Consider the following 14,667-nt stretch of genomic DNA (forward strand, 5'->3'; position numbering starts at 1 on the left):
AGTCATGCCAGGAAGATTACACAAGGTTATATAACAGTTTTTCTTTTCATCATGATTGCTTCGAATGTAAACATAGCATTTCATAGCAGTTTTTATACTGTATATTCACAAAATCTTTATTTTATAATAGAAGCATTGATGCAAAATGCTGAGAAATTTTATCATTGAGATAAATACAATTGAATAAAGAGTCAAGCCCAGACTACTGAAATCATGGACACTTTTTATCCTGTATTTCTGGACAGTGTTATTAAATGAAATGTTCTGATTATTTGAAAGATGGGGCTGAATATTCTTCTTTGCTAAGAAAAATTGGTGGATGACATTATGGAAATTCATCTTGAAATTACTTCCAGTTTGAGCTTTTCACTTAAAAAAACACCTGTTCAAACATGCCGAAACCCAGGATCGAAACAGGGACCTTTAGATCTTCAGTCTAATGCTCTCCCAGCTGAGCTTTTTTGGCCAGCTTGGAAGGTGAATATATTCACAATTTTGGATTACTATAATGATTTCAAATGAATAAGCTTTAATTAGCTACAGGTACTTTCTCATTCTAAATTTCATTGGAATTTAAGGTGAGTCCATGAAAATCATGAACACCTTAGTATCTGCTGCTGCATTGCAGGTAAGTATTGTTAATTTTAGTTTTATTATTCAGTGGAAGGCTAGGGCTCATTAATTTTCTCTCCTGTAGTAGAAGAGAGAGAAAAAGCCCCAGAAATTGAAAGCCAACAATCCTTTGGATCTTCAACCTAACTTTCTCCAAACTGAGTCATGCCAGGAAGATTACACAAGGTTATATAACAGTTTTTCCTTTCATCATGATTGCTTCGAATGTAAACATAGCATTTCATAGCAGTTTTTATACTGTATGTTCACAAAACCTTTATTTTATAATAGAAGCATTGATGAAAAATGCTGAGAAATTTTATCATTGAGATAATTACAATTGAATAAAGAGTCAAGCCCGGACTACTGAAATCATGGACACTTTTTTTCCTGTATTTCTGGACAGTGTTATTAAATGAAATGTTCTGATTATTTGAAAGATGGGGCTGAATATTCTTCTTTGCTAAGAAAAATTGGTGGATGACATTATGGAAATTCATCTTGAAATTACTTCCAATTTGAGCTTTTCACTTAAAAAAACACCTGTTCAAACATGCCGAAACCCGGGATTGAAACAGGGACCTTTAGATCTTCAGTCTAATGCTCTCCCAGCTGAACTTTTTTGGCCAGCTTGGAAGGTAAATGTATTCACAATTTTGGATTACTATAATGATTTTAAATGAATAAGCTTTAATTAGCTACAGGTACTTTCTCATTCTAAATTTCATTGGAATTTAAGGTGAGTCCATGAAAATCATGAACACCTTAGTATCTGCTGCTGCATTGCAGGTAAGTATTGTTAATTTTAGTTTTATTATTCAGTGGAAGGCTATGGCTCATTAATTTTCTCTCCTGTAGTAGAAGAGAGAGAAAAAGACCCAGAAATTGAAAGCCAACAATCCTTTGGATCTTCAACCTAACTTTCTCCAAACTGAGTCATGCCAGGAAGATTACACAGGGTTATATAACAGTTTTTCCTTTCATCATGATTGCTTTGAATGTAAACATAGCATTTTATAGCAGTTTTTATACTGTATGTTCACAAAACCTTTATTTTATAATAGAAGCAATTATGCAAAATGCTGAGAAATTTTATCATTGAGATAATTACAATTGCATAAAGAGTCAAGCCCGGACTACTGAAATCATGGACACTTTTTATCCTGTATTTCTGGACAGTGTTATTAAATGAAATGTTCTGATTATTTGAAAGATGGGGCTGAATATTCTTCTTTGCTAAGAAAAATTGGTGGATGACATTATGGAATTTCATCTTGAAATTACTTCCAGTTTGAGCTTTTCACTTAAAAAAACACATGTTCAAACATGACGAAACCCGGGATCAAACCAGGGACCTTTAGATCTTCAGTCTAACGCTCTCCCAGCTGAGCTATTTCGGTCAGTTTGGAAGGTGAATGTATTCACAATTTCGGTTTACTATAATGATTTCAAATGAATAAGCTTTAATTAGCTACAGGTACTTTCTCATTCTAAATTTCATTGGAATTTAAGGTGAGTCCACGAAAATCATGAACACCTTAGTATCTGCTGCTGCATTACAGGTAAGTATTGTTAATTTTAGTTTTATTATTCAGTGGAAGGCTAGGGCTCATTAATCTTCTCTCCTGTAGTAGAAGAGAGAGAAAGCCCCAGAAATTGAAAGCCAACAATCCTTTGGATCTTCAACCTAACTTTCTCCAAACTGAGTCATGCCAGGAAGATTACACAAGGTTATATAACATTTTTTCTTTTCATCATGATTGCTTCGAATGTAAACATAGCATTTCATAGCAGTTTTTATACTGTATGTTCACAAAACCTTTATTTTATAATAGAAGCATTGATGCAAAATGCTGAGAAATTTTATCATTGAGATAATTACAATTGAATAAAGAGTCAAGCCCGGACTACTGAAATCATGGACACTTTTTATCCTGTATTTCTGGACAGTGTTATTAAATGAAATGTTCTGATTATTTGAAAGATGGGGCTGAATATTCTTCTTTGCTAAGAAAAATTGGTGGATGACATTATGGAATTTCATCTTGAAATTACTTCCAGTTTGAGCTTTTCACTTAAAAAAACACCTGTTCAAACATGCCGAAACCCGGGATCGAACCAGGGACCTTTAGATCTTCAGTCTAATGCTCTCCCAGCTGAGCTATTTTGGCCAGCTTGGAAGGTGAATGTATTCACAATTTCGGATTACTATAATGAATTTAAATGAATAATCTTTAATTAGCTACAGGTACTTTCTCATTCTAAATTTCATTGGATTTTAAGGTGAGTCCATGAAAATCATGAACACCTTAGTATCTGCTGCTGCATTGCAGGTAAGTATTGTTAATTTTAGTTTTATTATTCAGTGGAAGGCTAGGGCTCATTAATTTTCTCTCCTGTAGTAGAAGAGAGAGAAAAAGCCCCAGAAATTGAAAGCCAACAATCCTTTGGATCTTCAACCTAACTTTCTCCAAACTGAGTCATGCCAGGAAGATTACACAAGGTTATATAACAGTTTTTCCTTTCATCATGATTGCTTCGAATGTAAACATAGCATTTCATAGCAGTTTTTATACTGTATGTTCACAAAACCTTTATTTTATAATAGAAGCATTGATGAAAAATGCTGAGAAATTTTATCATTGAGATAATTACAATTGAATAAAGAGTCAAGCCCGGACTACTGAAATCATGGACACTTTTTATCCTGTATTTCTGGACAGTGTTATTAAATGAAATGTTCTGATTATTTGAAAGATGGGGCTGAATATTCTTCTTTGCTAAGAAAAATTGGTGGATGACATTATGGAAATTCATCTTGAAATTACTTCCAATTTGAGCTTTTCACTTAAAAAAACACCTGTTCAAACATGTCGAAACCCGGGATTGAAACAGGGACCTTTAGATCTTCAGTCTAATGCTCTCCCAGCTGAACTTTTTTGGCCAGCTTGGAAGGTAAATGTATTCACAATTTTGGATTACTATAATGATTTTAAATGAATAAGCTTTAATTAGCTACAGGTACTTTCTCATTCTAAATTTCATTGGAATTTAAGGTGAGTCCATGAAAATCATGAACACCTTAGTATCTGCTGCTGCATTGCAGGTAAGTATTGTTAATTTTAGTTTTATTATTCAGTGGAAGGCTAGGGCTCATTAATTTTCTCTCCTGTAGTAGAAGAGAGAGAAAAAGACCCAGAAATTGAAAGCCAACAATCCTTTGGATCTTCAACCTAACTTTCTCCAAACTGAGTCATGCCAGGAAGATTACACAAGGTTATATAACAGTTTTTCCTTTCATCATGATTGCTTTGAATGTAAACATAGCATTTTATAGCAGTTTTTATACTGTATGTTCACAAAACCTTTATTTTATAATAGAAGCATTTATGCAAAATGCTGAGAAATTTTATCATTGAGATAATTACAATTGCATAAAGAGTCAAGCCCGGACTACTGAAATCATGGACACTTTTTATCCTGTATTTCTGGACAGTGTTATTAAATGAAATGTTCTGATTATTTGAAAGATGGGGCTGAATATTCTTCTTTGCTAAGAAAAATTGGTGGATGACATTATGGAATTTCATCTTGAAATTACTTCCAGTTTGAGCTTTTCACTTAAAAAAACACATGTTCAAACATGACGAAACCTGGGATCAAACCAGGGACCTTTAGATCTTCAGTCTAACGCTCTCCCAGCTGAGCTATTTCGGTCAGTTTGGAAGGTGAATGTATTCACAATTTCGGTTTACTATAATGATTTCAAATGAATAAGCTTTAATTAGCTACAGGTACTTTCTCATTCTAAATTTCATTGGAATTTAAGGTGAGTCCATGAAAATCATGAACACCTTAGTATCTGCTGCTGCATTACAGGTAAGTATTGTTAATTTTAGTTTTATTATTCAGTGGAAGGCTAGGGCTCATTAATCTTCTCTCCTGTAGTAGAAGAGAGAGAAAGCCCCAGAAATTGAAAGCCAACAATCCTTTGGATCTTCAACCTAACTTTCTCCAAACTGAGTCATGCCAGGAAGATTACACAAGGTTATATAACAGTTTTTCCTTTCATCATGATTGCTTCGAATGTAAACATAGCATTTCATAGCAGTTTTTATACGGTATGTTCACAAAACCTTTATTTTATAATAGAAGCATTGATGCAAAATGCTGAGAAATTTTATCATTGAGATAATTACAATTGAATAAAGAGTCAAGCCCAGACTACTGAAATCATGGACACTTTTTATCCTGTATTTCTGTACAGTGTTATTAAATGAAATGTTCTGATTATTTGAAAGATGGGGCTGAATATTCTTCTTTGCTAAGAAAAATTGGTGGATGACATTATGGAAATTCATCTTGAAATTACTTCCAGTTTGAGCTTTTCACTTAAAAAAACACCTGTTCAAACATCTTGAAACCCGGGATCGAAACAGGGACCTTTAGAGCTTCAGTCTAATGCTCTCCCAGCTGAGCTTTTTTGGCCAGCTTGGAAGGTGAATGTATTCACAATTTTGGATTACTATAATGATTTCAAATGAATAAGCTTTAATTAGCTACAGGTACTTTCTCATTCTAAATTTCATTGGAATTTAAGGTGAGTCCATGAAAATCATGAACACCTTAGTATCTGCTGCTGCATTGCATGTAAGTATTGTTAATTTTAGTTGTATTATTCAGTGGAAGGCTAGGGCTCATTAATTTTCTCTCCTGTAGTAGAAGAGAGAGAAAAAGCCCCAGAAATTGAAAGCCAACAATCCTTTCGATCTTCAACCTAACTTTCTCCAAACTGAGTCATGCCAGGAAGATTACACAAGGTTATATAACAGTTTTTCCTTTCATCATGATTGCTTCGAATGTAAACATAGCATTTCATAGCAGTTTTTATACTGTATGTTCACAAAACCTTTATTTTATAATAGAAGCATTGATGCAAAATGCTGAGAAATTTTATCATTGAGATAATTACAATTGAATAAAGAGTCAAGCCCGGACTACTGAAATCATGGACACTTTTTATCCTGTATTTCTGGACAGTGTTATTAAATGAAATGTTCTGATTATTTGAAAGATGGGGCTGAATATTCTTCTTTGCTAAGAAAAATTGGTGGATGACATTATGGAATTTCATCTTGAAATTACTTCCAGTTTGAGCTTTTCACTTAAAAAAACACATGTTCAAACATGCCGAAACCCGGGATCAAACCAGGGACCTTTAGATCTTCAGTCTAACACTCTCCCAGCTGAGCTATTTTGGTCAGTTTGGAAGGTGAATGTATTCACAATTTCGGTTTACTATAATGATTTCAAATGAATAAGCTTTAATTAGCTACAGGTACATTCTCATTCTAAATTTCATTGGAATTTAAGGTGAGTCCATGAAAATCATGAACACCTTAGTATCTGCTGCTGCATTGCAGGTAAGTATTGTTAATTTTAGTTTTATTATTCAGTGGAAGGCTAGGGCTCATTAATTTTCTCTCCTGTAGTAGAAGAGAGAGAAAAAGCCCCAGAAATTGAAATCCAACAATCCTTTGGATCTTCAACCTAACTTTCTCCAAACTGAGTCTCACCAGGAAGATTACACAAGGTTATATAACAGTTTTTCCTTTCATCATGATTGCTTCGAATGTAAACATAGCATTTCATAGCAGTTTTTATACTGTATGTTCACAAAACCTTTATTTTATAATAGAAGCATTGATGCAAAATGCTGAGAAATTTTATCATTGAGATAATTACAATCGCATAAAGAGTCAAGCCCGGACTACTGAAATCATGGACACTTTTTATTCTGTATTTCTGGACAGTGTTATTAAATGAAATGTTCTGATTATTTGAAAGATGGGGCTGAATATTCTTCATTGCTAAGAAAAATTGGTGGATGACATTATGGAATTTCATCTTGAAATTACTTCCAGTTCGAGCTTTTCACTTCAAAAAACACCTGATCAAACATGCCGAAAACTGGGATCGAACCAAGGACCTTTAGATCTTCAGTCTAACGCTCTCCCAGCTGAGCTATTTCAGCCAGCTTGGAAGATGAATGTATTCACAATTTCGGATAACTATAATGATTTCAAATGAATAAGCTTTAATTAGCTACATGTACTTTCTCATTCTAAATTTCATTGGAATTTAAGGTGAGTCCATGAAAATCATGAACACCTTAGTATCTGCTGCTGCATTGCATGTAAGTATTGTTAATTTTAGTTGTATTATTCAGTGGAAGGCTAGGGCTCATTAATTTTCTCTCCTGTAGTAGAAGAGAGAGAAAAAGCCCCAGAAATTGAAAGCCAACAATCCTTTCGATCTTCAACCTAACTTTCTCCAAACTGAGTCATGCCAGGAAGATTACACAAGGTTATATAACAGTTTTTCCTTTCATCATGATTGCTTCGAATGTAAACATAGCATTTCATAGCAGTTTTTATACTGTATGTTCACAAAACCTTTATTTTATAATAGAAGCATTGATGCAAAATGCTGAGAAATTTTATCATTGAGATAATTACAATTGAATAAAGAGTCAAGCCCGGACTACTGAAATCATGGACACTTTTTATCCTGTATTTCTGGACAGTGTTATTAAATGAAATGTTCTGATTATTTGAAAGATGGGGCTGAATATTCTTCTTTGCTAAGAAAAATTGGTGGATGACATTATGGAATTTCATCTTGAAATTACTTCCAGTTTGAGCTTTTCACTTAAAAAAACACATGTTCAAACATGCCGAAACCCGGGATCAAACCAGGGACCTTTAGATCTTCAGTCTAACACTCTCCCAGCTGAGCTATTTTGGTCAGTTTGGAAGGTGAATGTATTCACAATTTCGGTTTACTATAATGATTTCAAATGAATAAGCTTTAATTAGCTACAGGTACATTCTCATTCTAAATTTCATTGGAATTTAAGGTGAGTCCATGAAAATCATGAACACCTTAGTATCTGCTGCTGCATTGCAGGTAAGTATTGTTAATTTTAGTTTTATTATTCAGTGGAAGGCTAGGGCTCATTAATTTTCTCTCCTGTAGTAGAAGAGAGAGAAAAAGCCCCAGAAATTGAAATCCAACAATCCTTTGGATCTTCAACCTAACTTTCTCCAAACTGAGTCTCACCAGGAAGATTACACAAGGTTATATAACAGTTTTTCCTTTCATCATGATTGCTTCGAATGTAAACATAGCATTTCATAGCAGTTTTTATACTGTATGTTCACAAAACCTTTATTTTATAATAGAAGCATTGATGCAAAATGCTGAGAAATTTTATCATTGAGATAATTACAATTGCATAAAGAGTCAAGCCCGGACTACTGAAATCATGGACACTTTTTATCCTGTATTTCTGGACAGTGTTATTAAATGAAATGTTCTGATTATTTGAAAGATGGGGCTGAATATTCTTCTTTGCTAAGAAAAATTGGTGAATGACATTATGGAATTTCATCTTGAAATTACTTCCAGTTCGAGCTTTTCACTTCAAAAAACACCTGTTCAAACATGCCGAAACCCGGGATCGAAACAGGGACCTTTAGATCTTCAGTCTAACGCTCTCCCAGCTGAGCTATTTCGGCCAGCTTGGAAGATGAATGTATTCACAATTTCGGATTACTATAATGATTTCAAATGAATAAGCTTTAATTAGCTACAGGTACTTTCTCATTCTAAATTTCATTGGAATTTAAGGTGAGTCCATGAAAATCATGAACACCTTAGTATCTGCTGCTGCATTGCAGGTAAGTATTGTTAATTTTAGTTTTATTGTTCAGTGGAAGGCTAGGGCTCATTAATCTTCTCTCCTGTAGTAGAAGAGAGAGAAAGCCCCAGAAATTGAAAGCCAACAATCCTTTGGATCTTCAACCTAACTTTCTCCAAACGGAGTCATGCCAGGAAGATTACACAAGGTTATATAACAGTTTTTCCTTTCATCATGATTGCTTCGAATGTAAACATAGCATTTCATAGCAGTTTTTATACTGTATGTTCACCCATCACAAAACCTTTATTTTATAATAGAAGCATTGATGCAAAATGCTGAGAAATTTTATCATTGAGATAATTACAATCGCATAAAGAGTCAAGCCCGGACTACTGAAATCATGGACACTTTTTATTCTGTATTTCTGGACAGTGTTATTAAATGAAATGTTCTGATTATTTGAAAGATGGGGCTGAATATTCTTCTTTGCTAAGAAAAATTGGTGAATGACATTATGGAATTTCATCTTGAAATTACTTCCAGTTCGAGCTTTTCACTTCAAAAAACACCTGTTCAAACATGCCGAAACCCGAGATTGAACCAAGAACCTTTAGATCTTCAGTCTAACGCTCTCCCAGCTGAGCTATTTCGGCCAGCTTGGAAGATGAATGTATTCACAATTTCGGATTACTATAATGATTTCAAATGAATAAGCTTTAATTAGCTACAGGTACTTTCTCATTCTAAATTTCATTGGAATTTAAGGTGAGTCCATGAAAATCATGAACACCTTAGTATCTGCTGCTGCATTGCAGGTAAGTATTGTTAATTTTAGTTTTATTGTTCAGTGGAAGGCTAGGGCTCATTAATCTTCTCTCCTGTAGTAGAAGAGAGAGAAAGCCCCAGAAATTGAAAGCCAACAATCCTTTGGATCTTCAACCTAACTTTCTCCAAACTGAGTCATGCCAGGAAGATTACACAAGGTTATATAACAGTTTTTCCTTTCATCATGATTGCTTCGAATGTAAACATAGCATTTCATAGCAGTTTTTATACTGTATGTTCACCCATCACAAAACCTTTATTTTATAATAGAAGCATTGATGCAAAATGCTGAGAAATTTTATCATTGAGATAATTACAATTGCATAAAGAGTCAAGCCCGGACTACTGAAATCATGGACACTTTTTATCCTGTATTTCTGGACAGTGTTATTAAATGAAATGTTCTGATTATTTGAAAGATGGGGCTGAATATTCTTCTTTGCTAAGAAAAATTGGTGGATGACATTATGGAATTTCATCTTGAAATTACTTCCAGTTTGAGCTTTTCACTTAAAAAAACACATGTTCAAACATGCCGAAACCCGGGATCAAACCAGGGACCTTTAGATCTTCAGTCTAACACTCTCCCAGCTGAGCTATTTTGGTCAGTTTGGAAGGTGAATGTATTCACAATTTCGGTTTACTATAATGATTTCAAATGAATAAGCTTTAATTAGCTACAGGTACATTCTCATTCTAAATTTCATTGGAATTTAAGGTGAGTCCATGAAAATCATGAACACCTTAGTATCTGCTGCTGCATTGCAGGTAAGTATTGTTAATTTTAGTTTTATTATTCAGTGGAAGGCTAGGGCTCATTAATTTTCTCTCCTGTAGTAGAAGAGAGAGAAAAAGCCCCAGAAATTGAAATCCAACAATCCTTTGGATCTTCAACCTAACTTTCTCCAAACTGAGTCTCACCAGGAAGATTACACAAGGTTATATAACAGTTTTTCCTTTCATCATGATTGCTTCGAATGTAAACATAGCATTTCATAGCAGTTTTTATACTGTATGTTCACAAAACCTTTATTTTATAATAGAAGCATTGATGCAAAATGCTGAGAAATTTTATCATTGAGATAATTACAATTGCATAAAGAGTCAAGCCCGGACTACTGAAATCATGGACACTTTTTATCCTGTATTTCTGGACAGTGTTATTAAATGAAATGTTCTGATTATTTGAAAGATGGGGCTGAATATTCTTCTTTGCTAAGAAAAATTGGTGAATGACATTATGGAATTTCATCTTGAAATTACTTCCAGTTCGAGCTTTTCACTTCAAAAAACACCTGTTCAAACATGCCGAAACCCGGGATCGAAACAGGGACCTTTAGATCTTCAGTCTAACGCTCTCCCAGCTGAGCTATTTCGGCCAGCTTGGAAGATGAATGTATTCACAATTTCGGATTACTATAATGATTTCAAATGAATAAGCTTTAATTAGCTACAGGTACTTTCTCATTCTAAATTTCATTGGAATTTAAGGTGAGTCCATGAAAATCATGAACACCTTAGTATCTGCTGCTGCATTGCAGGTAAGTATTGTTAATTTTAGTTTTATTGTTCAGTGGAAGGCTAGGGCTCATTAATCTTCTCTCCTGTAGTAGAAGAGAGAGAAAGCCCCAGAAATTGAAAGCCAACAATCCTTTGGATCTTCAACCTAACTTTCTCCAAACGGAGTCATGCCAGGAAGATTACACAAGGTTATATAACAGTTTTTCCTTTCATCATGATTGCTTCGAATGTAAACATAGCATTTCATAGCAGTTTTTATACTGTATGTTCACCCATCACAAAACCTTTATTTTATAATAGAAGCATTGATGCAAAATGCTGAGAAATTTTATCATTGAGATAATTACAATCGCATAAAGAGTCAAGCCCGGACTACTGAAATCATGGACACTTTTTATTCTGTATTTCTGGACAGTGTTATTAAATGAAATGTTCTGATTATTTGAAAGATGGGGCTGAATATTCTTCATTGCTAAGAAAAATTGGTGGATGACATTATGGAATTTCATCTTGAAATTACTTCCAGTTCGAGCTTTTCACTTCAAAAAACACCTGATCAAACATGCCGAAAACTGGGATCGAACCAAGGACCTTTAGATCTTCAGTCTAACGCTCTCCCAGCTGAGCTATTTCAGCCAGCTTGGAAGATGAATGTATTCACAATTTCGGATAACTATAATGATTTCAAATGAATAAGCTTTAATTAGCTACATGTACTTTCTCATTCTAAATTTCATTGGAATTTAAGGTGAGTCCATGAAAATCATGAACACCTTAGTATCTGCTGCTGCATTGCATGTAAGTATTGTTAATTTTAGTTGTATTATTCAGTGGAAGGCTAGGGCTCATTAATTTTCTCTCCTGTAGTAGAAGAGAGAGAAAAAGCCCCAGAAATTGAAAGCCAACAATCCTTTCGATCTTCAACCTAACTTTCTCCAAACTGAGTCATGCCAGGAAGATTACACAAGGTTATATAACAGTTTTTCCTTTCATCATGATTGCTTCGAATGTAAACATAGCATTTCATAGCAGTTTTTATACTGTATGTTCACAAAACCTTTATTTTATAATAGAAGCATTGATGCAAAATGCTGAGAAATTTTATCATTGAGATAATTACAATTGAATAAAGAGTCAAGCCCGGACTACTGAAATCATGGACACTTTTTATCCTGTATTTCTGGACAGTGTTATTAAATGAAATGTTCTGATTATTTGAAAGATGGGGCTGAATATTCTTCTTTGCTAAGAAAAATTGGTGGATGACATTATGGAATTTCATCTTGAAATTACTTCCAGTTTGAGCTTTTCACTTAAAAAAACACATGTTCAAACATGCCGAAACCCGGGATCAAACCAGGGACCTTTAGATCTTCAGTCTAACACTCTCCCAGCTGAGCTATTTTGGTCAGTTTGGAAGGTGAATGTATTCACAATTTCGGTTTACTATAATGATTTCAAATGAATAAGCTTTAATTAGCTACAGGTACATTCTCATTCTAAATTTCATTGGAATTTAAGGTGAGTCCATGAAAATCATGAACACCTTAGTATCTGCTGCTGCATTGCAGGTAAGTATTGTTAATTTTAGTTTTATTATTCAGTGGAAGGCTAGGGCTCATTAATTTTCTCTCCTGTAGTAGAAGAGAGAGAAAAAGCCCCAGAAATTGAAATCCAACAATCCTTTGGATCTTCAACCTAACTTTCTCCAAACTGAGTCTCACCAGGAAGATTACACAAGGTTATATAACAGTTTTTCCTTTCATCATGATTGCTTCGAATGTAAACATAGCATTTCATAGCAGTTTTTATACTGTATGTTCACAAAACCTTTATTTTATAATAGAAGCATTGATGCAAAATGCTGAGAAATTTTATCATTGAGATAATTACAATTGCATAAAGAGTCAAGCCCGGACTACTGAAATCATGGACACTTTTTATCCTGTATTTCTGGACAGTGTTATTAAATGAAATGTTCTGATTATTTGAAAGATGGGGCTGAATATTCTTCTTTGCTAAGAAAAATTGGTGAATGACATTATGGAATTTCATCTTGAAATTACTTCCAGTTCGAGCTTTTCACTTCAAAAAACACCTGTTCAAACATGCCGAAACCCGGGATCGAAACAGGGACCTTTAGATCTTCAGTCTAACGCTCTCCCAGCTGAGCTATTTCGGCCAGCTTGGAAGATGAATGTATTCACAATTTCGGATTACTATAATGATTTCAAATGAATAAGCTTTAATTAGCTACAGGTACTTTCTCATTCTAAATTTCATTGGAATTTAAGGTGAGTCCATGAAAATCATGAACACCTTAGTATCTGCTGCTGCATTGCAGGTAAGTATTGTTAATTTTAGTTTTATTGTTCAGTGGAAGGCTAGGGCTCATTAATCTTCTCTCCTGTAGTAGAAGAGAGAGAAAGCCCCAGAAATTGAAAGCCAACAATCCTTTGGATCTTCAACCTAACTTTCTCCAAACGGAGTCATGCCAGGAAGATTACACAAGGTTATATAACAGTTTTTCCTTTCATCATGATTGCTTCGAATGTAAACATAGCATTTCATAGCAGTTTTTATACTGTATGTTCACCCATCACAAAACCTTTATTTTATAATAGAAGCATTGATGCAAAATGCTGAGAAATTTTATCATTGAGATAATTACAATCGCATAAAGAGTCAAGCCCGGACTACTGAAATCATGGACACTTTTTATTCTGTATTTCTGGACAGTGTTATTAAATGAAATGTTCTGATTATTTGAAAGATGGGGCTGAATATTCTTCTTTGCTAAGAAAAATTGGTGAATGACATTATGGAATTTCATCTTGAAATTACTTCCAGTTCGAGCTTTTCACTTCAAAAAACACCTGTTCAAACATGCCGAAACCCGAGATTGAACCAAGAACCTTTAGATCTTCAGTCTAACGCTCTCCCAGCTGAGCTATTTCGGCCAGCTTGGAAGATGAATGTATTCACAATTTCGGATTACTATAATGATTTCAAATGAATAAGCTTTAATTAGCTACAGGTACTTTCTCATTCTAAATTTCATTGGAATTTAAGGTGAGTCCATGAAAATCATGAACACCTTAGTATCTGCTGCTGCATTGCAGGTAAGTATTGTTAATTTTAGTTTTATTGTTCAGTGGAAGGCTAGGGCTCATTAATCTTCTCTCCTGTAGTAGAAGAGAGAGAAAGCCCCAGAAATTGAAAGCCAACAATCCTTTGGATCTTCAACCTAACTTTCTCCAAACTGAGTCATGCCAGGAAGATTACACAAGGTTATATAACAGTTTTTCCTTTCATCATGATTGCTTCGAATGTAAACATAGCATTTCATAGCAGTTTTTATACTGTATGTTCACCCATCACAAAACCTTTATTTTATAATAGAAGCATTGATGCAAAATGCTGAGAAATTTTATCATTGAGATAATTACAATTGCATAAAGAGTCAAGCCCGGACTACTGAAATCATGGACACTTTTTATCCTGTATTTCTGGACAGTGTTATTAAATGAAATGTTCTGATTATTTGAAAGATGGGGCTGAATATTCTTCTTTGCTAAGAAAAATTGGTGATTGACATTATGGAATTTCATCTTGAAATTACTTCCAGTTCGAGCTTTTCACTTCAAAAAACACCTGTTCAAACATGCCGAAACCCGAGATTGAACCAAGAACCTTTAGATCTTCAGTCTAACGCTCTCCCAGCTGAGCTATTTCGGCCAGCTTGGAAGATGAATGTATTCACAATTTCGGATTACTATAATGATTTCAAATGAATAAGCTTTAATTAGCTACAGGTACTTTCTCATTCTAAATTTCATTGGAATTTAAGGTGAGTCCATGAAAATCATGAACACCTTAGTATCTGCTGCTGCATTGCAGGTAAGTATTGTTAATTTTAGTTTTATTGTTCAGTGGAAGGCTAGGGCTCATTAATCTTCTCTCCTGTAGTAGAAAAGAGAGAAAGCCCCAGAAATTGAAAGCCA

At 34.3% G+C, this 14,667-nt stretch overlaps 1 non-coding gene across 1 annotated transcript; it reads right to left on the minus strand.

Moving 5' to 3' along the window:
• Window positions 1-2,710: 2,710 nt before the first annotated feature.
• TRNAF-GAA (transfer RNA phenylalanine (anticodon GAA)) lies at window positions 2,711-2,783 on the minus strand. Its single transcript has one exon. It is a non-coding gene; the product is annotated as a tRNA-Phe (tRNA).
• Window positions 2,784-14,667: the final 11,884 nt, after the last annotated feature.

This window comes from Mixophyes fleayi, chromosome 3 (assembly GCF_038048845.1).
Source record: "Mixophyes fleayi isolate aMixFle1 chromosome 3, aMixFle1.hap1, whole genome shotgun sequence".
NCBI lineage: Eukaryota > Metazoa > Chordata > Amphibia > Anura > Limnodynastidae > Mixophyes > Mixophyes fleayi.